The sequence below is a fragment of the Camelus ferus genome, chromosome X, assembly GCF_009834535.1.
Source record: "Camelus ferus isolate YT-003-E chromosome X, BCGSAC_Cfer_1.0, whole genome shotgun sequence".
Lineage (NCBI taxonomy): Eukaryota > Metazoa > Chordata > Mammalia > Artiodactyla > Camelidae > Camelus > Camelus ferus.
The window spans coordinates 29,011,974-29,036,941 of NC_045732.1; the positions used below are offsets into that span (position 1 = coordinate 29,011,974).

The window sequence follows — 24,968 nt, forward strand, 5'->3', positions numbered from 1 at the left end:
CAAGAAAAGCCAAGATGCTCTCAAAGGATAACTGAGTGGAAGAACTTGTTCTACTAAACATGAAGACTTATGATAAAGCTATAGTAAGGAAGATAGCATGGTATCAGTGCAAGGACCAATGGAACAGAACAATCAAGAAACACAATCACAGACATAGGGATATCTGATTCCTGACAATAGCAGGGAAAAGACAGTGTGATAGAACAATTAGCCATCCACGTAGGGAAAAAATAGTATTGCCTTCTTCCTCACACGAAGCACAAAAATCAGTTTCAGGTAGACGTTAAATCTATACATGAAAGCCAAAACAGTAAAGGAGGGAACACCTTCAAGACCTTGGGATAGGAAAGGATATTTTAAACCTGATGTCTAGTTTAAACATAAAGGAAAATACTGATAAATCAGATTACATTAAAATTAAGAACTTTGGTTTATCAAAAGATTCATATCAAAATGAAAAAGCATACCCTTGCAACGAGCAAGGGCTCATTTCTAGCATACAGTAAAGAATTTCTATAAATTAGCAAGTCAAAATAGGTGAGGAAGTACATGACATGATTTTGAAGGAATTCCATCCAAAACAGTTATAAAAGCACAAACCTCAGTCACCTAGACCTAGTTATAAATACTGACACTTTCCCTGAGATGTACAGAGTAAAAGGTTTTACTATATATTAATATTTAAAAAATTGTTTATAGATGCCTATATTAAAACACACCATTTTCTCATTCTTTCTCTAGTCAGAACTCTAAAACAAATATCCATCATTGTTAAAAAATCCTGTTTAAGAAATCTTTTCCTACTCTAAGGTCACAAAGACATTCTCCAAAAACTGAGACCTATCCACACTCCCATCAACAGCAGAACGATATATAGTGATATATTCACACAATGAACTACACAGTAATGAGAAGGAATAGTCAACTATACACAATACAAATAAATCTCATATTCATAATGCTGCACAAGAGAGTACAATAGGATTCCATTTATATAAAATATAAAAGTAGGCAAAGCTAATCTTTGATGTCGAAAGTCAGAGAAATGCTTGGGGGATAGCGTAGTAAGTGACCCAAAGGGCACACAAAGAGGCTTCTAAGTGGTTGGTAACGTTCACTTTCTTGATCTGGGTGCTGGTACACAAGTGTGCTCAGTCTATGGAAATTCACTAAACTGTTCGCTACTGATGTGTACTTTAGGCACATATATTAAAATTTTTTTTTAAATGTGAAGGAGTACTTCTTTTTCAAAATGGCTGGGGATACGAAAACAAAAAAGTCTGAAGTCTATTGCTTCAGGTTAAAGTACAGGAATTGAATAACTAACAAAAACTAAAAATGCAGGAATTAGACAACATGCTAATTACAGAAAAATACTGATAGAGCTGTCAAACCAACTAGTGACTCTCAAACTTATAGCAACATTGGTTTGAAACTATCTGAACCCCAAAAGATAAACTGATTCATATCTAGACTTAGTGGCTGGTGTTGATTCATCAAGATCCAAGACAAACAACTTGATCTTAGAGGTTTTTTATTAAATAAGAGGGTCTTTCAAATCTCAGAAATGAGTAGATTCACACATCTAGTCAAATCTCCTAATTTTACAAAAGAAGAAACCATGGTCCCTTGAAGTTGGGTGATTTGTCCAAGGTCCTAAGTATCTCTCAGTAAGTATGAAAAAAATCCAAGTTATTTAGTTAAGTTTACACCTCTCCCAATTTTCTGTAAGTTCCAGGGGATTTCTGTACCAAGGGAGTTTGTTACTGGCAGTGTCTCAACATACCATTTTCAACTGAAAATTTTTCATCCAATTGTTACCAACTCAAAATTAATTTCTTTGCCATCCATGGTAATAGCCAAAAGCTATTTCTGCAGCAGAAAAGACAAGACTTTCTAAAGTAAAGATCATGATATGCAACCTAACAGAAAACTTTCTGTTTACGCTAAATGATGACTGACATCAAACTTAAGGCCTATGTGGTAATTTAGAATAACAGTGGCACCTTTAGCATATAATACCCCTGAAAAAGGCCCCCCCCCCCAAAAAAGATGACCACAAACTAAAGCCAATATATATATACAAATGTGCTAAATTAGTAACAATAAATTATTATATAACTTATTAATTTCTCCAATCAGAATTATAAGTACTAAAAAATTACTTTCTCCAATTCATTCCAGTTAGCTTCTATATCCAGTATGAAGTATGCTTTTTATATAACTTAAACATTTTTAAAAGAATGTCTTGTCTACCACAATAAGATATAAAAATAAAAAAAATTTTAAAGAATGTCTTGTTATTCTGAAGCTAAATCCACTAAAAGTGAACAGTACATAAAACAACCCATTTAATCCTGTGAAAACATATTTTTAAATTATAAAAATGCTTTAGTCTCTAACCTATCACCATAGCATTCTTTACTCTATCATAGGACTCTCTCCTTTTATTTCAAACTATTAAGTTCAGTGCCAAGATGAATCTCTGAGCTTGCCACCCCCAGGGGAAACACCTGGCCTTTTGAGGACCTGCAGAAAGCTTGAATAGAAAATCATTTTACAGCCATAGAAGCTTATTCACTAAAGATTAAAAATGACTGAACAACTAAATACAACATGGTATCCTCAATTGGATCCTAGAACAGAAAAACGACACTGGTGGGAAAACTGGTGAAATCGAATAAAACTGCAGTTTAGCTAACAGTAATATACCAATGTTAGTGTCTTAGTGTTGACATAAATATACCATTGTTATGTATAGCTGGGTGAAGGGTATATGGGAACTCTGTACTATCTTTGCCTATTTAAAAATAAACCACTTAGTGAGAACTACCAAAGTCAAAAAGTTTGTACCTCAATTCTGACCCAATCAAATGAAATATCTTCAAGCAATGTCTCCATATCCCTACAAGGCCTAAAAAGGGGATGGGGGCAGGTTCACAGAAGGGACTCTAAATTTCTCCAATATTACTAAAGAAAATAAACCCCAGAAAAGCCTCCAAAAAAAGATGCTCACTTTAGACAGGGATGACAATGAAAAGCTATGAAACTACTTCTCAGTGGAAAGGGGGGAGAACAAACCCATTTAAGTACAATAGATACGGGCAGTGGGCAGCCAAGTAGAGAAGGGTATTCTAGCAGTTCTAAAACAGTAAAGCTTAATAATAAATGCACAACATTTCTTATGTACTCACCTATGGGCCAGGTACTATTTTAAGTGCTTTATATATATTAACACATTTAACCCTCTCACGAACCTTATTAAAGTAGGCAGTACTGATATCTACATTTTACATATGATATGTCCTATAAGTGTTAGAATAGATTCGAGGGCAACCACTACACTATACAGCCTTTTGAGGAGCCAAACCAGAAAAAAGCTCCTGCCTTCTAGAGACCAGCTCCCATTACTCACTCTGTCCTTAGCCTCCACCAGAGAAGAAAGCCCTCTGCCCAAGGCTTGAAGTTCTTGCTAGAATCGTGAAGGAATGTGACCTCACCACTCCATCTTCAAGATTATGTTCATAATCTTTCAGTACCTGATGCACTCAGTGCATATTCTTGTTGAGACACTGTTATACTTAGAAGTTAGTCTTTATAGTACTATCAGTCTTCAAATTCTGATACGCTGGGCTGGCCTGGAAATCTGAAGGCCATATGTGACATTATTTCTGTGGGAAAATTGTGCTGATTTCCAAAAAGAAAGTCTTATAGTCAACCATTTAGAAATTAAGGCTCCGTCTATACAGACTTTGGCTTTATAGATGCCAAGAAGGTTAAATGAATTTTTTAAAATACACTGCAGTTACTCAAGTAATCCAGTTTTGCTCATACATCAACATGGCACAGTTCCTTATACCTAACATAATAGAAATGGTGTTACTGAAAAATATTAGCTTCATATTTTATGGACTTCTTGCACTACGGTCAATTTTGGATGTACCCAGCAATTAATATACTGCTCTCCCTGCCCCCCAAGCTTTGCATTAAAAAATTACTACCAAATAAACAAGTATATCTAGCACACACACATCCCAAGAACCAAGAGTGTCATCTCAGAAGGCAGTTAAAGCAGCAATAGTAGCAGTAATAACGATGATGACAAAGTAATAATAAGAACTCTTTCTGAGCATTTACCATTGTTAAGCACGTTCTAAATACTATACATCCTCTGGCTCATTTAATCCTGATGAAAATCATGTGAGGTAGGTATTACACTATCCCAATTTCAAAAATGAGGAAACAGGTCAGAGATTAAGCAACTTGCCTAAGATCACAGAGTTAGTGTCAAAAGTAAGATTTGAACATTTGAGCATTTCATCCCTAGAGACTGTTTTTAACCACTGCACTCTATATGTAATTAAATAATTTGGTAAACTCTTAAAATAAACAAAGGGCACTAACTCAAATTCATTTTTAAAACAAGAGTGGTTTATAGACCAAAAAATAGGCCCATCTTGCCTTATATTAGGAATATGTCCTTTAACCAAGTCAACACTGAACACATTTACAGATAACAAATTTTAAATGCATTTTCTTTGCTTTTATTACTTTGAAATCCCTCATGTAATTGTTTGAACACTACAGGGGTAACAGCATGTAACTTCAACAGACTAATAAAACTTTATTTTAAATTTTTTTTTTTTTTTTTTTTACAAATCCTGGAATATTTTATTTCAGTGCTGTCAGAACATTCTGCATTGGTTTATATGTTGACAACCCCTGGGTGTTTTCACTTTTTTTTTCTTTTCTACCTTTTTTTTTTTTAACATTTTTTATAGAGTTACAGTCATTTTACAATGTTGTGTCATATTTTAAAACAATATGATAAAACAAAAACACTATCCATATTTACCACTAAACAAACTTCGTTAAAATAACTCCCAAGAGTTCTAATACCCTTGAAAAGTTTCAGAATAGCAGCAAGAAATAGCAGGAACAAGATATTCCTTTTATAACAAAGAAAAACTCTGTTCTTTCCACAACACTGTTAACACCTGCTCTAATGACAAACATAAACCGGGATGGACTGAACTTCAATTGTATTTCAAAACATGTGCCTAAATTCAGAAAATTTTCACTGACCATCTAAAAAGGCTATCAGCTTATCAGCCAGACGAGCCACCTGATCCACAAAACACATAATTTTTGATAGCTTAAACGTGTGTTCCCTACAGAACAGAGTAATTAACAAGAAGCACACAACCCCCAACAACCTCTGAAGCACAAGCTGATTTTGTAAATCATCTACTTGAACCTCAGAACTTGCCTTCCCAGGAAACAAAGATCTATGTGCCAGGTTTCCAAGCTAGTCCACTAAAGCTTAAACACCCATAAGGTTACAGAAGTATAATAAAATACTGAACCTGCGTGGGCAATGTTTCTATGGAAAAACCCACTTAGCACTCAATTTAGAATAAAAGCAACTATCCCTGCCCCGTTCAGCCTCGGAAGCAAAAAAGAATTCCTCCCTCCCCTTACTGGGAGCCTGAGCTCCCCTAGGACCACAGGCCTAGGCTTCCATGGTCAAGGCTGAGCAGGAGGAAAGGCATGAATGAGGGCAGTCGGCAGAGTGATTAGGGCTTCAGTTAGGAGGAAAGAAAGACAGAGCTGCAGTGGGAGGAGATCCTGGGATGAGGAAGGCAAGACCTACTTGGGAGTGAAGGACCAAGGGTGGGATGGTAGCTAACTAAAAGGAGCAAGAAAAAAGTATGGGGGCTGGGGAGGGGGGAAACGCCTGCAGAAGAGGATGAGGGAACAGTGGCTGCTCCTGCAGCAGACAGGCTTTTACAAATTTTCCTCCTAAATGCTTAGGAGAGAGAAGGAAAAGAAAGAAAAACTGTGACAAGGGTCTTGACACTGCCTCCCTCACTCTGGTTACTCTCATTCTCCTTTGCAAGAAAAAATGGAATGGGTTAAGGGGTGTTGTCTGGGTCCTTCCTGACCTCCTAGAGCACATAGATTCGGAAAAGGGGAGTGGACTTAGGGGAGTTTTGTTGCCCTCTTTGTCAACATCCATTCTCCCAAAGACTTCAGTGTCAACTGAGAACTAAGGGAAGGCTCCAGGTACCAGCAGAAACAGCATCAGAAAGAGAGGAAGGAAAAGCAGGGAGAGAAACATGAAGCAAGAAGGAAGTGGGATGTTTGAGGGTCAGACAAATAAATAAATAGAACTGCCAATGAACTAAACTATAATAAATGTTCTTAAATATTTATGATTAATTCATTTTGACAAGTTTCAAATATTTCATCAGAACCATTTCACTTTCAGACAAATGAGTATTTGTGGTCACAGAAATAAACTGAGGTTTATTATCTGGAAGGTATGAAAATAAACTTCTAAATATATATAAGACAATTTCCTGGTGTCTTTTCTTCATATGGCGGCAATATAAATCATTTCAGAAAGGCTTTTTTATTTACTCGGTGAGCACTCAGTTACATTATCATTTGTTGATTCTTTCACCCCAATAGACCAAATACCAGGAGTAATTGCCTTCACAAGTGAGGAATATATTTAACTCTTTTTTGGAGGTATAACTATTATGAAAAACTTGCTCATTCATTACCAAACACTGCCCATGAGGATTCCAAGGTATATTCCCAGCAAAGCTTCAAACTCTGTAAAACATATACAGATGCATCCTAAGGAGCACAGGATTTCTTTTTTCCTCCAGCCTCTTATACCCATGTTTCCAGAACTTCCAGCCAGGGATAGTTAATTCAACAGGTAAACCTAACCAAACGACCTGTGGGAGGATGAGTGCCAGCACTTAGCTTTTTTTTTTTTTTTTTTTTTTTAAATTTCAGCTTTCAGCAGCTACTCTTCAGTTCAACTCTCTATTGAGCAGAGATAACAGCCAGGTAAGCAAGTTCAGCAGCACATCAAAGATGCAAGAGCAGAGACGAGTGGAGGACAAAAGTGACCAATGGCCATGCACTGGCAAGATGTTTCTACTGTTTCACCAACATCTCAGATATTCCCTGGGAACTGGGAAGGTCTTTCACTCCCTAACTCCAGAAAAGATTATGCTGGATCCCAGAACAGCTGTCATATTTTCTGCAAACCACAAACTGGGTCTGAAACCTCTGCACTAAATTAAAGAGAAGAAAAACAGCATCTGCTATCAAGTACTCCACTTGCTGGAGGAGGTAGGTGGGTGGGTATATGTGTGCATATACCTGCAAGTTATGATAAAGCAAATTCAAATGCCCTAAATGGTTGGTATTTTATTTTAGTAATATAATTCGAAAAACTATTCAGGACCAGAATAAACAAAAGATTTGATCTTTGAAGTATCTTGGGCATGCTGAAACTGAAGACAAAGTCACTGAAAACATGTGAATTTCAGATAGGTCACTACCGGCTACTAGGAGTTCTCATTAATCAGCAGACTTCTGCTAAAATGCTACCTCTGGCTAGAAAATGGACACATTTGCAAAGAAAAAAAAAAGTGAGATTATCTTCAGCCAAGGACACTGAAAGCTTTCAAGCTGACCAAAAAATTGAAAGGTTTCTTTGCAACAAAAATTTCAATTTTCACAAAATTGGTGTTAGTAAGCATATACACTTATGTATAGTAGCAAATGCACATATTCTAGAATCAGACACACATAAGCTTGAGTTCTAGTTCCACGACTTATCAGCTATATGACCTTCTTAGGAAAGTTACCGAAGAATACTGGAGGTTAGTGTCGTTATCAGTACAACAGGGATAACATTATCTTTAGCACAGGATAGCTATGAGGATTAAATGCAAACATACATAACCCACCAACCCCAGTGCCTTAATACTCAATATTGACTCCCTTTGTCCAACACAAACTGTACAGAATGTGTCAACAAGATGTGAAACACGTAGAAGAAAATTCAGAGCGACAGAACAGATTATGGTCTGTCAAATTTAAAGATGAAAATCACATGTAATATTTACTTCACTAAAGTCTTTCTTGATTAAGTTGGTTATAAGCAAAGGGGCAGGGGGGATTTTAAATTTGAAAAACTTCATAGCACACTGATTTAAAATTATGTGTAAACCCCGGATTTCTTCCAGTATTCATAAAAGGACGCCATCACAAAACTTACCACGGGCGATGATGCCTTTAAAATTTAATAATGTGAAAAATTAAACTCTCTTCTTAAAAGCTCTTTCTTAATCGAAAAATCTCTTTTTTCTTACAAATGTTCTGGTATACTATTGCAGAACAAGTGAAAAAGCAAAAAAAAAAAAATTAGATTCCTTTATCCTTCCGAAATGAAAAAGTGTGTGAAAGAGGCTAAGTATGCCAAATTATCCTTTCCTATTCGTTCTTGTTCTTTTACAAACCAGAAGTAAATACATCACAGGCCAAAATTATTGTCTGACTGACCAACGTCACTGAGGAACACATAGAATTGTCAAGCCCCGTCTGGACCAAAGGTGACAAGTTTTCTTAAGCAATTTAAATAAACTACGTTTCAATAAGGACAGAAATGCTTTGCATCAACGTTACGTACTTTTGACTTAAATGCAGCTTACTTTATAACCCACCTTGTCCCCCATCCCATCCCCCCAAATCCTGCTTTTAGGCACTTTAAGGAGCTGGCACACGGCATTAAACTACAGAACACCAACTGGAAATAACTCTAATCTGTTGTTGGACCTCAGAGGACTGCTTGTGTGATCTTTAAATCAATGTCGACAATATTTTCTGCTTTCCGCACACCTGCCAATAGCCGTTTGCATACCTCATCCAGAACATTACGATTACTTCTAATCTTCCCCACGTCTCTCAAAACCTTCAACAACCCTAACCTTGGGCTGCTAGTCCTCATTCCCAAACGCCTTGCTGGGACTTGAAGCCAGTCCACAGAGGTTCACGCTTCGCAGTGTCCAGGGTCTGGCAAGGAAGGACATCATCCCCTGGGCTCGGGGGGCGAAGGCCAACCCAGGCCCCCCGGCCACTCCCTCTCTCCTCCGCCTCCCGGGGCGTCCCGGGCGGGCGCGGGCGCGCCAGGCCGTGCGCAGACCTCCGGCAGTCCCGCAGTTTCCGGCGTCCGCCGCAGCCCCAGGCCGAACCGATCCCCGGGGACACCCGCAGTCCAGCACACGCCCGCCGCCCGGGAGGGGGGTCACAGAGACGACCCTGGGGCCACCCCCGACACCCCGGCCCGGACAGGTGCCGGGCCTCCTTGCGGACACTCACCCGGCAGCCGCTGCTCCCCGTCCGCCGCTGCCGCCGCCTTGCCCTCACGCCAGCCGCCTGCTCCCGCGGGGGGTCCGGGCCGGCGCCGCTTCCCCCGCCCGACCCCCCTCGGGTGCGCGCCGCGCGGGGCCCGAGTCCGGTGAGAGCCGCCGCTGCCGCTGCTGCTGCTGCCGCCGCCGCCGCCGCCGCCGCCCCCTTTCCTCCCTCCTCCCTCAGTGCGTCCCTCCCACCGAGGCCCGCCTCGTATTTCCTGGATCCGGTCTCGGTGAGAGCTTAGCAAGCGAACCTCCGCCTTTAGGGCTCTCGTGGAGCGTCGTCGCTCGCCAGGCACAAAGATGGCGCCGCCGGGGATCTCGCGAGATTTCTTCAGCAGCAACCGGAGGGCGGGGCCCACGGGAAAGTCGGTCAATTAGGGTAGCCTGAGTTGGCTTCACAGCAAACGCTACCCCTTATCGAAATTGGCAGCACCAGTTTCAGCGGAAGTTTTCGCGCCTGCGCGCGGGCTGCAGAGGACGCATGCCCAGAACGGCCCCTGAAATAGGACCCAGTTCTCCGCGTTTTACCTGTTTCCTCTGGAGGCGGGGGGTGGAGGAAGGGGCGGAGTAACCGGGAATGAAACCCGGGAAAGGACTGGGCGGGACCCAGCGGCGAAGTGAAAGGCGTCCCTTAAGGGTTGGTCATCCCTCTAGAGCACGAACGGCTTACACACTGTGGAGTCTCGGGGAGTCCTCCAACCCCTATTCTTCTCCCTGCCACCGAGTATTCTTTACAAAGTCTCAAATGCCCCTTTTTCCTGTTGTCGGTGCGCTTGCTGTGTGCTGAGAGCTGGGCTCACAGCTGGCAACCACAGCCCTGTTTCTCACATCACCATCTGACTTTCTCTTTCATTTTGGCGCTACGTGAGCCTTCCAAATCTCATACTAAAATAACTGCTTCTTTTCCTGTTTCATTTTTCCTGGCTCATTCATTCATTCAAACTCTTTTTCAGAGTTTCCCATGTGCCGGGTACTGAGGAAACAGATGTGCTCTCATCTCAGGGATCTATTGTCCTAGGATGGAGATGGGTGAGGGAAAAAAAAAATGATGACAGTTCAGCACAGTAAATTCTATGACAGAAATGAGTACAGAGAGGTGTGACAACTATTGGGGGTGGGATGTCATGAAATACTATATTAAAGAGAAAAATCTGAGGGGAGTCTCACTCGTAGGATTTACTCCAGTGAATCAGTCTGGGTGATGTTAGGAAACAAACTACCTCGGTTATTTTCACAGAGAGAATTTAATATAAAGAACAGGTAATAAGATAACTGAAAAGACCGACAGCTCAATTCATTGCTAAGGTAACAACTGCTACTATGCCTGGAGCTAGTGGAACCAAGGGAAGGGGTTAGGATTGTTATAACTGTTTCAATTTAGATATTTAGAGGAGGCACCTTGAGTCGCTGAAATTCAGACCAGTGAGGAGGAAGCAGCATCTGCTGATGCTGGTGTCTCTGGGTTCTGCTCAAAACGCTGTGTCTGCAAGTGTGGGGAAAACTGTAAACTGCATCCAACCGCTGCTATGGGAAGGAACTGCCACTGTCCTGAGAGCTTCCAATCTCCCTGCAGCCTTGCAATGAGAATGAGACACAGAGCAGAGCTGAACTTCACCCACATCCTGAAGCAGACCAGCTCTTGTATTAAGAACAACTCATTTTGGAAGCTGAATGTGGTCAGAAAGGGGGCCATTCACTCCCACCACACACCCACACAGAGTGGGAACCATTTTGTTGAAATATTTGTGGAAAACCTGCTTCGAGGTCAAGGTTTCATACCAGAGCTGCCCTAACCAACTCACAAATACATGAATGAGAAATAAATGCATATCGTAGTTTGACATTGAGACTTTTGCTTATTACATGGCACAAGTGGACTAATACAGCAGCTCTGTTCCACAAAATGAGCAGGAGTTAGTCTCCTGTCCTCTTGCTCCACCATCCCTAGACTGCCGTCCTAGTATATTTGGTTCAGAATGGCTCGGCACCACATGACATTCCAGTACTTAGAAAGAGGAAGGCCTACCTGTTATCCAATGCAAGTTCGTGTGCCCATTGTATGGTGAGGCCAAAACAAACTGAAACAGAATTTGGAGCAGAAAAAGGTTTATTTCAGGGCTGAGCAAAGAGGACCGGGTGGTTCATGCCCAAGAAAACCCCGAACTCCCTGAAGGATTTCAGCAAAGCATATTTAAAGTCCAGGTAAGGGGGCGGGGGTGGTCTCAGGTTCGTGATCATCAGCTCACACATGATTCTCTGATTGGTTGATGTTGAGGGCAGTCAGAAGGTCTGGGGGCCAGGTGCTCAAGATCATCAAGTAGTTACTTACTTCCATTTGTTAGTGATTTTTAGCATCTGAAAAACTCAGGAAATATGCATGAGATACTATTATCTGGATATTTCAGAGAGAAGCTACAGCAGCACATATGGGGGAGGGTTCTGACGCAGGAAGGCCACACAGGGTCCTGCTCGGTTACGAACCCAGTTCCCTTAAGGGCACTACCCATGGGTTGTTAACATCACTTAATGCTATTACTGTGTCTACCTGCAGGGGAGACTGGGAAATGAGATCTTACTCTAAGCAGACTTGTATCTAACTAAAAATTCTATGACTTTGGAGGGAAGGTTGGGAGGACAACCAGCAGCCCCATAAAATAATAAAAACTCAGACCTTGATTTAAAATTATTTCTTCTCCTTTCTGGCAGCTGGGTCCTGCCCCTAGTAAGGAGCTTGAAGTAAAAAAAAAAAAAAAAAAAAAAAAAGCAGGTATAACCCTTTTATTTCTGTTCCTTAGGGATCTATTTCTTCTCTCTGTTTTACTAAACACAGTTTCTTCTCCTCTAGGAAAGAAGCAGGTGGGAATGGAGGTGGGTAAATGATTGCTTTACAGGTACAGTCATAAGATAGTTTTGTCCTCTCTGGACATGACAAATGTCTAAAATTAGCTCACTCTCTCTTGGTTTCACTTGAGGGCTCTTAGGCTCCTACTGGGAAGATTTGATAGCATGTCCTAGGACACAAATGATGCTCTTTCTTCTGTCTGGCCTCTCTCTCCTCAGCCCCTTGTCTCTTTTACATTTTGATGCTGCTGTAAGTCCTCTCTAGGCTGTCAGTGGCTTCTATGTGCCAGGCATCAAAATGCTGGCTCTCTCATGGGGTGAGCATGGCTCTTCAGTACCTTCCTGACTGCACAATTTTTTTACATGGAATCAACCTTTTCTAACTTCTTCTCAGTCCCTGCCTCTTGTAGAATACCCACAACTTCTTATTTCCAGTATCCCCCTCATACACTGGCAGGGCACAAGTGAGAGGCTGAAGCTTTTTTGCTTTCTGTGAAAGTCACTTCATCCATAGGAAACTCACATATCCTTGCCAGGTTGAACAACAGACATGCTGCCCTGTCATTGTTGCTCAATATGCTTCCTGCCTTCAGAATTCTTCTGGCAAGGAGCAGACAGCGATGTCTATGTCAACACAGGTCTCCAAACTCCAAAGATACGTGGTTGGCTCTCCCTGAAATTCTCACTCTAGGTTGGACCTATAGGTAGCTGCAGTTCAGTATAGTAACCAAGCAGCTGGACTGTGACGCACCTTGAAGACACTCCTCATTCAGCTCTCAAAAGCCCCCTCGCTTGGCTTTGCCTTCCCCAGTGGGAGAGAAAATCTATAACACTCTCTCAAAGATGAGAACTAATAAAAATCTCCCTTCTCTTATTTCAGCTGGAGGAAGTATTTGAGTGATAGTCACAGAACCGGTTTCACCACCTATTGATGATCCTTTAGGGAAGGGCCTAGAAACCCTCTTTCGAATGTGATAGAACTTAGAATGTAGTCTCCTCAGCTGTATCAGACACATCCTATGTATAATTTCAAATATTTTTGGCATCATCTGTTATATTAATAATCTATTGCCTTGTAACAAAACCACTCCAAAACATAATAGTCTAAAATGATAACCATTTTATTTGCTCCTTATGCAATAAGTTAACAATTTGGGTTGGGCTCAGCTGGGCACTGCTTCTTCTGTTCTCAGCCAGGGTTACTTATGGTGACAAGAATAGAGGCAATTCATGGGACCCAGAATGGCTCCCTCTTACTAAGTGACCCCAGTACCACAGAGTATGGTCTAAAATCCAAGAAGTTAGCTGGGCCTTTAATGGGCCATTTCATTAGGCTCTCTGCTTCTGAGTGGTGACATATATGATGAGACCAGTGGTTCTCAGGGTCATGAGCATCTCCTTTGCAGTAACATGGGTCCATTGGTTTTTGGCAATAGTGTATGGGATACCACATCAATAGGTGACCGTTTTGTAAAGTCTTGAATGGTGGTGCTGCTGGGAGAACTGTGGATAGGAAAGGCAAACTCATAATGAGAGTATGAATCAGTTCTGGAAAGAATGAATTACTGCCCTACAGTCAGATACACACCCCATGTGGAAGGGATTCAAAATAATCAATTTGCCCAAGTGGCTGGCTGTTCTCCTTGCGAAATGTTGCCATAATATGGCTCAGTGTTGGTTTCTGCAGGTGGTGGGTTGGGCCAGTGGTAGCTAATTGTGCCTTAGTATGAGGGAACCCTTGTTGGACCTGAAGGGCAAGCCTGGATTCTATTGACAGGAGCACTTGTTCTGCCTTGTTGTAGAGCAAGCCTCCGAGGAACCTTATTGATGGCAGACCACTCGGGTTGCTTGGTGCCAGGGAATCTGGATTCGGCGTGCCAGCTGTTTATAAGCATTTTCTGGAAACTTGAGGCTGATAAGATGGTACAGTCCTCCTGTGAGGGAAGGAAATCCCATGGGAAGCTGAGTTTGGGTGCAACCACCCCTCTGGGAGAAGGGCAGATCTCTGGCTCCAGTTAGCTTTTTGCCTGCAACTCAGCATGAATTTTCAAGATCACTTCCAGACAAATTTGTACTAACATATTGTGTTTAAATTATGTTAATTTTCACTTGTGTAGACCCCTTGATTTATTTTTACCTTGTGATTTGGTGAGTCTCAGTGGGAAAGGGATTCCTTATAATCTAAATTTCCCCCTGTAATCTACCCCCTACTTTGCTTCCCACCTAACCTTCATTAGCACTTGTATTGGCCAGTACTCTAAATAATGAAAGTGTCAGAATGCCTTCCAATCTTGCTGGAAGAACTAAAGGTAGCCTGCTCTCATTTTCCCTATCATAAGCACAACGAACAACAGAACTGGGCCCTTTTTATATCAAGACACTTAAAGAGGGAGAAATCATTAGTTAAGTACGAAGGACAAAGAAGGAAGAGGTACCAGTTGCCCATCACCCCCACCCTTATATCCCTGGTCCTGGGGCAGGACATACTCATTGTTTCACATCTCAAAATTCTCTGACTTGGGAGTTGTATATCTGGTGATGGTTAAGGGGTTAGTGCTTCTCCTGGAACACGACTTACCTATACTCACCAGGACTCTTTTTAGGAAAAGCCAGAGGAATAGGATTGGGTCTCAGGCCATCACTCGAACTGGATGGATATCGTACACCAATCTCAGCAACTCCAGCTGGTGACCAGGATCCATTTTTTCACATTCCTCCTTTTCCCTGCTGGCTCACACTTCTAAACACCAATGCCCTCGTCCAGTGGTCAACGCCCCACTGGCTTATCTCTACCAAGGCTCTCATCTCAGGAGTAGTAAGCTTCCTCTCAGAAGAAAGAGCTTAATTCAAATTGGTTCAACATCTTTTTCTTCTTTTGGAGTTAAAATAAGTTAGTAATAGGAATAAAAGCATTTAGGGGACCAGTTCTCTTGACCAGTACAAAGTAATCTCTAATTTCTTTTCCCAAAAAGTACATTTCAAATAGAAAATGTACTCAATATTTACTTCTAAATGAGTTCACTGTGACTTTCTATAACACTTGATAAGCTCAATGATGCTGTAAGAGAATCTTCACACACATTTTCTCTCCCAGATGATCTTGAGGTCTTTCTGAATCACAGTTTCCCCTTCATAGTAAACATGGAATAGTACAAAGAGACATTTGACAGATGAAAATTGAGATTAAGAGAATTGCCCAAGGTAATAGGTAACTGGTCCAGCCCAGATGGGAATTTGAGCCTTCCCTTCCCAAATGCAATGAGCTCTCTGCCAGGAACACCAGAAATAGTCAGTGTCCTTTATTCATGGCCATAGGAATTCATTCATTGTTCCACATATATTTATTGAGCCAGGTTCTGAGAATATACAGTGCTGAATAAGACAAAGTCCCTGCTTCACGATATTTCCCAGTCTTTTGGAGAAAAACGCCATATAAACAAATGAGCAAAAAAATTAAAAAAAAAAAAACAATATGGAGTGTAGCAAATGAAGCCATAGTTCATACCTTTGGTGTTCTAAAAACTATGGCTCTGGAGAAAGTAGGAGAGTGAAAGTTGGGAAAAGTTATAGAAAGCAGCCAGTTGTCTGGGGACTCTGTCCCAAAGGAGGTCATGTGTAAACTCATAATGAAAACGAGTGAATATATATTCAGTTGTTGTCAATGAAATAGTAAATATTTAAAGTTAATTATTATTTCGATTTTACCAAGGAGAAATTACGTTTACCAAGAAAAAATTTCTCCTTTTGATATCTAAAAGGAGACTTAAATCCTGTGCTCCCAATCAGGTCCTCTTCCTTAACTTTTCACTGTGAGATCTTCTGACCAATTGTCATCAGCTGATAAAATTGGGACGGAATAACTGAGAGATGGTAAATCAGGGTACATGAGAGTGAGTCCTTGTGATATTGTGATTGTTAAAAAGGGGACAACAGGCCCAAAATACAGTCACTTGTGCTAAGCCCATGATACGAAACCAAGGCTTAATATCTAGCCTAATTGCAGTTTCAGTCTCTTACAGCAATGGAATCTTAAACCAGTCAATCTGGAATTACATGGTCAGCGCTAGGGAGGTAATCTGCCTGATAGACCACAGCTGTCCCCCAAAAGAAGCTGACTGCCTGAAACAATCAGGTCTTTGCTAGAATAACTTCCTTGTGCTTCCTCCTTCTACCTATAAAAGTCTTCCATTATCTACAGCTCTTTGGAGCTCCTTTCTGTCTGCTAGACAGGTGCTGCCCGATCCGTGAATCGTTGAGTAAAGCCAATACAATCTTTAAATTCTACTCAATTGAGTCTTGTTTTTTAACTTGATTTATAGTAAGAAATATATATTTGGTCTCTGTCCCATTCTTGGCACAGGATTCTAAAACCCTTGGAATTTCTTGAGTCATAAGAGCTATAAAAGTGCCTTTTGTTATTCATAATAAGCCCCTTTCAACTACACCTGAGTTTATGCTAATACGGTGACTTTTGGAAAGCCCCTAAGAATGGGAGCTGGTTGCTAAGGGAACCAAGGAGTCAGTGATTAGAGGGTTGGAACTTTCAGCCCCATTCCCCAGCCTCTAAGGAGGGGAGAGGGGCTGGAGCTTGAACTAATCAGCAGTGACCAATGATTTAATCAACAGTGCTAAATTAATGAAGTCTCCATGAAAACCCAAAAGGACAAGATTGGGAGAGCTTCCAGGTTGGTAAACACGTTGGAGGTTCTTGGAGGATGGCGTGTCCTGAAAGGCTATAGAAGCTCTGTGCTCTTTCCCCATATCTTGCCCTACGCATCTCTCCCATCTGGCTGTTCCTGAGTTACATCTTTTATAATACATTGGTAATCTAATAAGTAGACTGTTTCCCTAAATTCTGTGAGCTCCTCTAGCAAAATTAATCGAACCCAAGGAAGGGTTTGTGGGAGCTTCCAATTTATAGTCAGTTGTTCGGAAGCACAAGTGACAACATGGATGTGAGATTGGCATCTGAAGTAGAGAGGGAAGGGACAGTCCTGTGGGACTGAGTCCTTAACTTGTGGGATCTAACATTATCTCCAGGTAGATAGTATCATTGACTACAACTTAGTCGTATGACTGTGTCTAACTTCATATGCCCAGGAAGCAGGTTAGAATGGATTTTAATATATATATTAAAATATATATATTAAAATTAAAATTTATATATATATAAATCTTTTTGTAGATTTTTACATTACTTATCATTAAATCAAACATTTTCCATGTTATTTCCATGGTCTTCATTATTGTGGAAGATTTTATTATTGTCGAAAATATTTCCTGTCCCTTTCCTCTGGGGCCATCTCTACAGATCCAGTTCTTGGTAGGTCTCCCTATATGCCCCATTGATGTCAGGCCTGGTCATGTGACTTGCTTTGGTTAGTGGAATTTGAGCAGAAATGACCTATCCCACATCTGAGCATAAGCTTTAAGAGCTATTTTATTATTCTCTCCTTGCTCTTTTTCTGCTGCCTTGAGATCAACATGGAGCTAGTCCTTCCAATTAGGTCCTGGGATAAAGCAGAGCTGCAGCTGAACTGCAAACAATGGGTAATAATTGAGTGAGAAATAAACCTGTGATAAATCACTGAGATTTAGGGATTATCTGCTACTGCAGCATAATCTAGCAAAAGCTGGCTGGTACAATGATTATAATAGCTGCACATTATTCCATTGTGTTATGTACCCTGATTTTTCAGTCCTTTCTTCCAATGTTAGACATTTAGGTGGTTTCCAATTTTCTGATGTTATAAATAATGCTGAAATGGACATCTGTGCAAAGTTTTATTGTTTCTGTTAAATTATTTCCTTAGGATACATTTTTCAGCATACAAAACTGAGTCAATGTGTATGATCATCATTACTGTTGTAGGACAAGGCAGGCTGGTACAATGGGCAGTAAAAGAATTTACCAAAGACGAAGGAGGAGAATAGTAAAGGGGTTTATTAGGTACACTACCACAGACAACATTGGGCCACACAGATGAGATGTGCCTGTGTGCACACCGAGGATGAAAGCATAGGGTCTTTTATGGGGAAGGAGTTGGTGAACACAGTGGGTTGTGGGCAGCATGATCAGCTCGTGCACAAGTTTCTGATTGGTTATAGGTGAGGTGAGAAAGTAAGGGTCTGTGAAGGAGCAGCGGGATTTATGACTCTGATAAGGAGGAAATACGGGTTGAAACAAACCAGTCTGAGCTATTGTGAGAGTAGCCCTTCCCTAAGGCTATTAATTCTGCTAGGGCAAAACACACATCAGAAAAAAATTTACTTTATCTTTTGAGGGATTGCAAGTGGACATCTAGGAGCCCAGGAATGGGGGTCATTGGACTTTGAAGGGCACCAGTTAGCCTCACAATTACTACTCTTATTCCCAAAAGGGGTATATTGTCTGTGTATTAAGTCAGATTCCAGCAAAAAACATGAAAACCACTCTAGTGCTAGAGGGAAAAGAAAACAAGAAATTGACTTCACACATAATGAAGGAGCTAAGGAGTCAGGGGTGAAATAACCCAGAGATTGGAGACACCAGAAATATTCTGCCACCCTTGGGGATGGAGGGACAGTTGGATAAGGTAGAAAAAGCTGGATCCATGGAAGAGATAACCTAAGAAACAGAAAGAGAAAGGGAGAAAAATACTTTGGACTCTTTCATCTTCTTGCTCTCCAATTTTCTGAAAGTACTGTCCATTGAGCAAATCTACCCAGAAGTCAGGGAACAAAGGAACTTGGAGAATATAGTTACCTACGGCACAGAGGGCAAGAACAGGACAGTGAGGTATCTGGACAGTAATGGATGAGTAAAGCCCTTCACCAGTCTTTCCAGCATTGTGCATTATAAATGTTGCTCCTACAGAACAGAGACAGACTCACAGACATAGTAAACAATCTTATGGTTACCAGGGGAAAGGGAGTGGGAAGGGATAAATCGGAAAGTTTAAGATTTGCAAAGGTTAACCACTATATATAAAAACAGATAACAAATTTCTTCCATATAGCACAGGGAAGTATATTCAATATCTTGTAATATTCTTTAATGAAAAAGAATATGAAAATGAATATATGTACATATATGCATGACTGGGACATTATGCTGTACACCAGAAACTGACAGATTATAACTGACTATACTTAAAAATAAATGTTGCTCTTTTGGCATGAAAGACAATAGTAGTTGAGACTACTGACTCAAATACCATTGGATTTGAAATCCTGCTCAAAGCTCTTCCTAGTCATGTGACCTTGGGTGAGTTTCTTAACATCTTCAAGTCTCAGTTTCTCATATTAAAATGTTGTGAAGACTAAATATATAAATATAAATATAAAACACATGAAATAGGTTCTCAATAAACATTAGCCTATGTAATTATCAGCTGTAACATGAAACCTCTAGATTAGTTTAATTTTCACATCTTTGATGTCTATGTAGGATAAACATTTCTCAAGTGATTTTCCTTTACCATATGTATTTCCTCAAGAGTCAATTGTTCATTCCCTTAACTTTGGAGTTTGGTGTCTTATAAATTTGAGTGACTTGTTAATATGATATAATTATTAATCTTTTTTCTATCACATTTTATATTTCATATTGCTCAAAGCTAAAGAAGTTGTTATTCTTACACAAAGCTTAAAAATACTCTATTTTCTTCTGGATTTCTAGAATTAGGTTATGATAAGTAATTGCTTATTGATTAAGACATAAGTTTGACTGTGTAACAGATAAATAAAAGCTCTCCTATAAATGTCTAGGCTAGTAGGTGCTCTATGGTGTCAGAAACCCTGGCTCCTTCTAGCTTGTTCTGCCATTCATAGAGTGCTGCCATGGTTTCCTGAGCCCAGATGGCCATCCACCACCTCCAGATCCCAGCTAGTGGAAAGTAGGAAAGTAGGAAAGACATGTGTCTTCCCTTTAAGGGCATAATCTGGATGTTGCACCCATCACTTCCTCTCACATATCATTGGCCAGAACTTAGTTCCATGACCACATCTAGTTACAAAGAAGACTAGGAAAAGAAGTTTTTATTTTAGATGGCCATATACTCAGTTCAAAATTCTATTATGATAGAAGCAGAGGAGAACAGATATTGGAGGGATACTATTGGCCTCTGCCATTCTGCTCTTCTGGCCACACAAACATCTATGTGTGCTCCTCTTCCCATACATAGAACACACCCATCACCAAGGGAGAGAGCTCCCAAGTACAATCCCATTACCACTGAAGGGGAGCAAAATTTGCTACCCCCAAATATGATTATCTTGAGCTGGTTATTTTTAAGAAGCAACCGACAGGAGAAGCTCTGAAAACAGAGCAGAAGTTATCATTTTGTAAGAGACTTTTATAAGGGGAAATCCATTTGTAAGGGTGTCTCCCCTGTGTACCAGGAAAAGGAAGATGACTAAAATCCTAGAAACTTACCAATGAGAAGGCAGACTTAAATCTGTATTAACAACCTTACCCTTGTTTACTGTGCTTTTCCCGGTCCCCTCCCATAACTGGCCTCCCCTCTCCCCCAACATCCTTCTTTTGTCTTTAACAGAAGATGGTGATGGCTCTGGCCATTTTGGGGAGTTACTCAAGTTTCCTGGGTCTCTCTCATGTATACAGGAGGTATACATGTTATTAAACTTCTGTTTTTCTCCTCTTAATCTATTTTTTATTACAGGGAGCGGAGTGTTCAGCCAAGAACCTAGAAGGGTAGAAAGGGAAAATTATTTTTCCTCCCTTACACTGCATACGTCTTCAAGTCCAGGATCTCTGAGTGATGTGTGATCTCCTATGTCAGGTTCAGCTGTGTCTTCTTGTGATTCTGAAATCTAAAAAAAAAAAAAAAAAAAAAAGACAAGTGATATACCCCAGCCACAACATCATAGTGGAGTAGGAGCAAGATGACAAGAACAGAAACATTGATACTAGGAAGGGAGAAGCGGAACCACTCAGTAGTCATCAGTTAATGGCGATTAGAGTCCAACAGGCTTGGAAATGCAGAAACTCATTGTCCTATCACTGGATTAAATTTCTTAGTTGGCTCATCTGACAATCTTTAGCTCTGCTCTCTTAAAGGAACCCCTTGTCTGTTTTCCTCTATGGCTTTAGTCTTTGCCCTCTGGAATTTTAATTTCTATTGATTATTACAGCCACATCTGCAGTGGGCATTTCTTGGAGATTGTTCAACTTCCACAGCCTGTTTCCTGCTGAGCAGTTTGGGGGTCCTAACACTGCTTGGAGGTAAAGGGGAGCAGAATTTGTCACCACAAAATATGTCTCTTTAGCATAAGCATTATTTTGAGCTGATTATTTTTAACAAACAGCTGTCACAGGAGAAGCTCTGAAAACCAATTAGAAGTTACCCTATTATAAGATACATTTACATTTATAACACACCCTCCATTTGTAAGGGTGTCTCCCTCTCTGTACCAGGAAGAGTAGGATGGCTCTAGATATCTGGAAACCGTCATCAATGGAGAAGTCACCGACCTAAATCTGTATAACAACCTTACCTTTGTTTACTGTGCTTTGCCCGGTAACCTCCCACAACTGACAGCCCCTGCTCCCCACCCCCACCCCCACCCCCAGTGCCGTTTCTTCCATCTTTACCTGCAGTTGGCATTTAACTGTGGGTTCAGGTCATTTTGGGGAGTTAGTTTTCCTAAGCATCTCCTATGTACACAGGGAAGTACACATTATTAAACTTCAGTCGTTCTCCTGTTAACCTGTCTTTTATTACAGGGGTGTCTCAGCCAAGAACCCAGAAGTTTAGAGGGAAAGTTATTTTTCCTTCCCTACAGTGACTCTAATAACCATAGGCATTTGCCAGGCTTTTGGCTTTCTTTGGCTTTCAGATTCCCTGTAACATTTAATAATAGGCTTCTGTTCTATTTCCTGCTTGTCAATCACATTCAGAAGTAACGAGCCGCCCAGCAGCAGGAGTCTGTCTTGGCCGTGAACTTCTCCAGAGGAAGGAGGCAGAAAGCAGCAGGGCCCAGGGATAGGAGGTCTCACAGACCCAGGGAACTGGACCAAGATGTGCAAGTACCCAAGGCTTGGTCCTATGTCCTAGGTCATGGAGCCTTGAAGCTAGGACTACCCATGGGGGACAAAGCCTCCCTGCCCCTGGGCACCCTCCTGTATCTGCCCCAGGTCCTCAGCTTCTCAGCTGAAGATGTGAGTGAGTGGTGGACACCAGTGGGAAGCAGTGGTTCACGCAGCAGCCGAGGGATGCCAGCATGTGCCCTCTCATCTGAGCCAATCAGGGTTAATCCCTGCAAGTAACTGAGTTGGGGCTGATGCCCTTGGAGACCCCACAGGCCCTGCCTTTGGTGCTTGTTCATGGCACATTCTGGCAGCACTGGCCATCCATCCTGCTCAAAGGCCTGTCCTGCTAGGGAAGGATGCACAGCCACCTGGCCTCAGGACTGCCTGGGGACCCTGGTATCCTCAGTGGCATGCGGCCAAATGGCTAAGTGGTGGTATTCATCAATGGCCCCTGGCCCCGACAGATGGAACACCCTTTTGCTCTGTCAATGGAATGATCCTGACTCCAGGGAAGACTGATGACTTCCGGCTTCCCAAGTACTTGAAAAAGGCCCTGCAGCTATGCTCTGCCCAGAGCCCCTCTCCTGGACTGGTAATGAGGAGACAGAGTGTCAGAGTGGCCCCAAGCACAGCTCCAGAGGTAGAAGGGTGATTCAACAATAAAATATTTATTTAAAAAAAAAAAAGAAATGTAAAGAGATAGCAAAAAAACCCCTCAAGTTTGAAAAAAGAAAGAAAAAAGAGGTAGTGATAGCCTGAGATCTCCCCCAGGCAAATTCTCCTACTGTTCCATTGTTCTCTGTGCTGACTCATCTTCTTCTTACTGAACTTGATAGCTGCTTCCTTAAGCTCTTCTTAGGAGGTTTGGGTGGGAAGTTGACGTCCTTAATACAGTTGTTCCTCAGTATTCAAGGGAGATTGGTTCCTGGACCCCCAGGATGCCAAAATCCATGGATGTTCAAGTCCCTTTTATAAAATGGCATAATGTTTGCATATAACCTACGCACATCTCCCCGTGTACTTTAAATCATCTCTAGATTACTTATAATACCTAATACAATGTAAATGCTATGTAAATAATAGTAAATACAATGTGAATGTTACATAAAGAGTTGTTGGTCTGCTGAAAATTCATTTTGCTTTTTGCAACTTTTTGGAATTTTTTTTTCAAATATTTTCTACCTATGATTCATTGAATCCACGGACGCAGAACCTGCAGATACAGAGGGTTAACTGTATACCTGTGCTCTGACTTTCATTTATTGGTCAGGAAGGAAAGTCCTTGAGGAGCCACAGTCTTTTCTCTTGTAAGCCTTCCCCTTTTCGCAGCCCCTTTAAAATGCTTCAGTGTGAAGCTGCAGAAAGCAGTTGGCATTTTCACTTGTGTGGGGCTCTGAAATCACAGGCCACAGGCAAAGAATGAGTCTTGACAGAGCTATGTTCTCTTCCACTTTTGGTTGCTGTCTGGTTAGCTCTGACTGGCGTCCATCCTTCTGTAGGACATTGCTTCCGATGCCTGGGAGCTGCTGTCCAAGAGCTTGCCAATCTTGGTTAATGTTGTGCCTAGCTAAAATTCCATTTCCTTAGAAGAAAGAGAAAATGGATATTGAGGGAGAACTAGCACTCTGCCACAAATGCCTATTGATTCACAGAGTTTCTTAATTCCACTCCATAAAGTGAGTCAGTGATTTGTAGAAGGCACAGGGGCCAGCAAAGTAGAAACTGGCACCCTCAGATTGCCATATCATACGGTATCAAAGGACTCACTTTCAAAAAGGAAACGGCTCTTCCCACACACACACACAAATTGCAGCTAAACTTTTCCCAGTTTTGATATGATTGATATAAATGCTCAAAGAGTATCTCATAACTAGCAATGAAGCTGACTTTTGGGGCCCTGTCAAAAACTTGATTTTGAAAGTCTAGTGAAACAGGTGAACAGTGACTTTAATAACTGTAAATATGAGAAAACCCATGCATCATTATAATTTTGTAATATGGTTGCCAGATTGCTGACGATGCTTCCCAAATTCTTTATTGTCTTTCAGATATATTTAATGTGAATTTCACACTTGTAATATATTCTAAATATCTGTTAATGTTTCCTCTCTTATTATGTTATAAAATAAACCTTTAAAGAGAATGAAAAATTAATCTGTCACAAAGAGATTTCGCTTTCTTTTCTGAGTATTACATGTCATTTTCTTGATGTTCATATTGTGTGATAAATCTACCCCAGATTCCTTTATCTCTAGCACTAAAGATACCTTCATTAATTTGCACTATCTAAATACAAATCAAATATCAATTTTATTTGAGAATGGAGACAATGACCATTCTAAACAGAAGTTCTGGAACAAAGTCAATGGCTTTTAAGAAGTTTATATTATTATAGTTTTTCATACTGGTCTGAAATATAAAGGACTTTGATCTCTTTTGTTCACTGCTATACACCTGGTACCTACAATAGTGTTTGGTGGACAGTCAATAAATATCTATTTGGTTAATGAATTAATGTATTTTTCTTTTTAATAACCCTAAAATATACTGGAAAATATCTAACCAAAGTAGTTGGAAGAGAGTTGGAGCTTTTCTAGTCTAACAAGGAGAAGGCATGGTGGGATTATATAAATCAGATTATTAAAATTCATGAAAGCAGTCATATAGGGTAAAAAGACATTTAACCTCAGTTTGATGTCTCTGAATATTCAACCAAGAGGGAAGAGGAAGGGCACGAACTGTGGCAACACAATTATATGATACAGGTGTCTCAGATATGTGTTTCTGGTGGGAGATAATGGCTGAGAAGATACTAGTCCAAATGATTGGCAACGTTAATATTGAAATAAACATTTTCATGTGTTCTTCATATA

At 40.9% G+C, this 24,968-nt stretch overlaps 1 protein-coding gene and 1 pseudogene across 2 annotated transcripts in view; one reads left to right on the forward strand and one right to left on the reverse strand.

Annotated features, from left to right (window-relative positions):
- The window catches only part of TAB3 (TGF-beta activated kinase 1 (MAP3K7) binding protein 3), an 80,659-nt gene extending 71,141 nt beyond the window's left edge, over positions 1–9,518 (reverse strand). Inside the window, exon 1 of one of the 2 annotated variants that reach the window (XR_004318264.1) lies at positions 9,187–9,518. The gene's annotated coding sequence lies outside the window, so the exon portion shown is untranslated. The remainder of the gene's footprint in view (positions 1–9,186) is intronic. The other variant, XM_032475981.1, reaches the window with a different exon arrangement.
- LOC102524304 lies at positions 1,951–22,875 on the forward strand (annotated as a pseudogene).
- Positions 22,876–24,968: the final 2,093 nt, after the last annotated feature.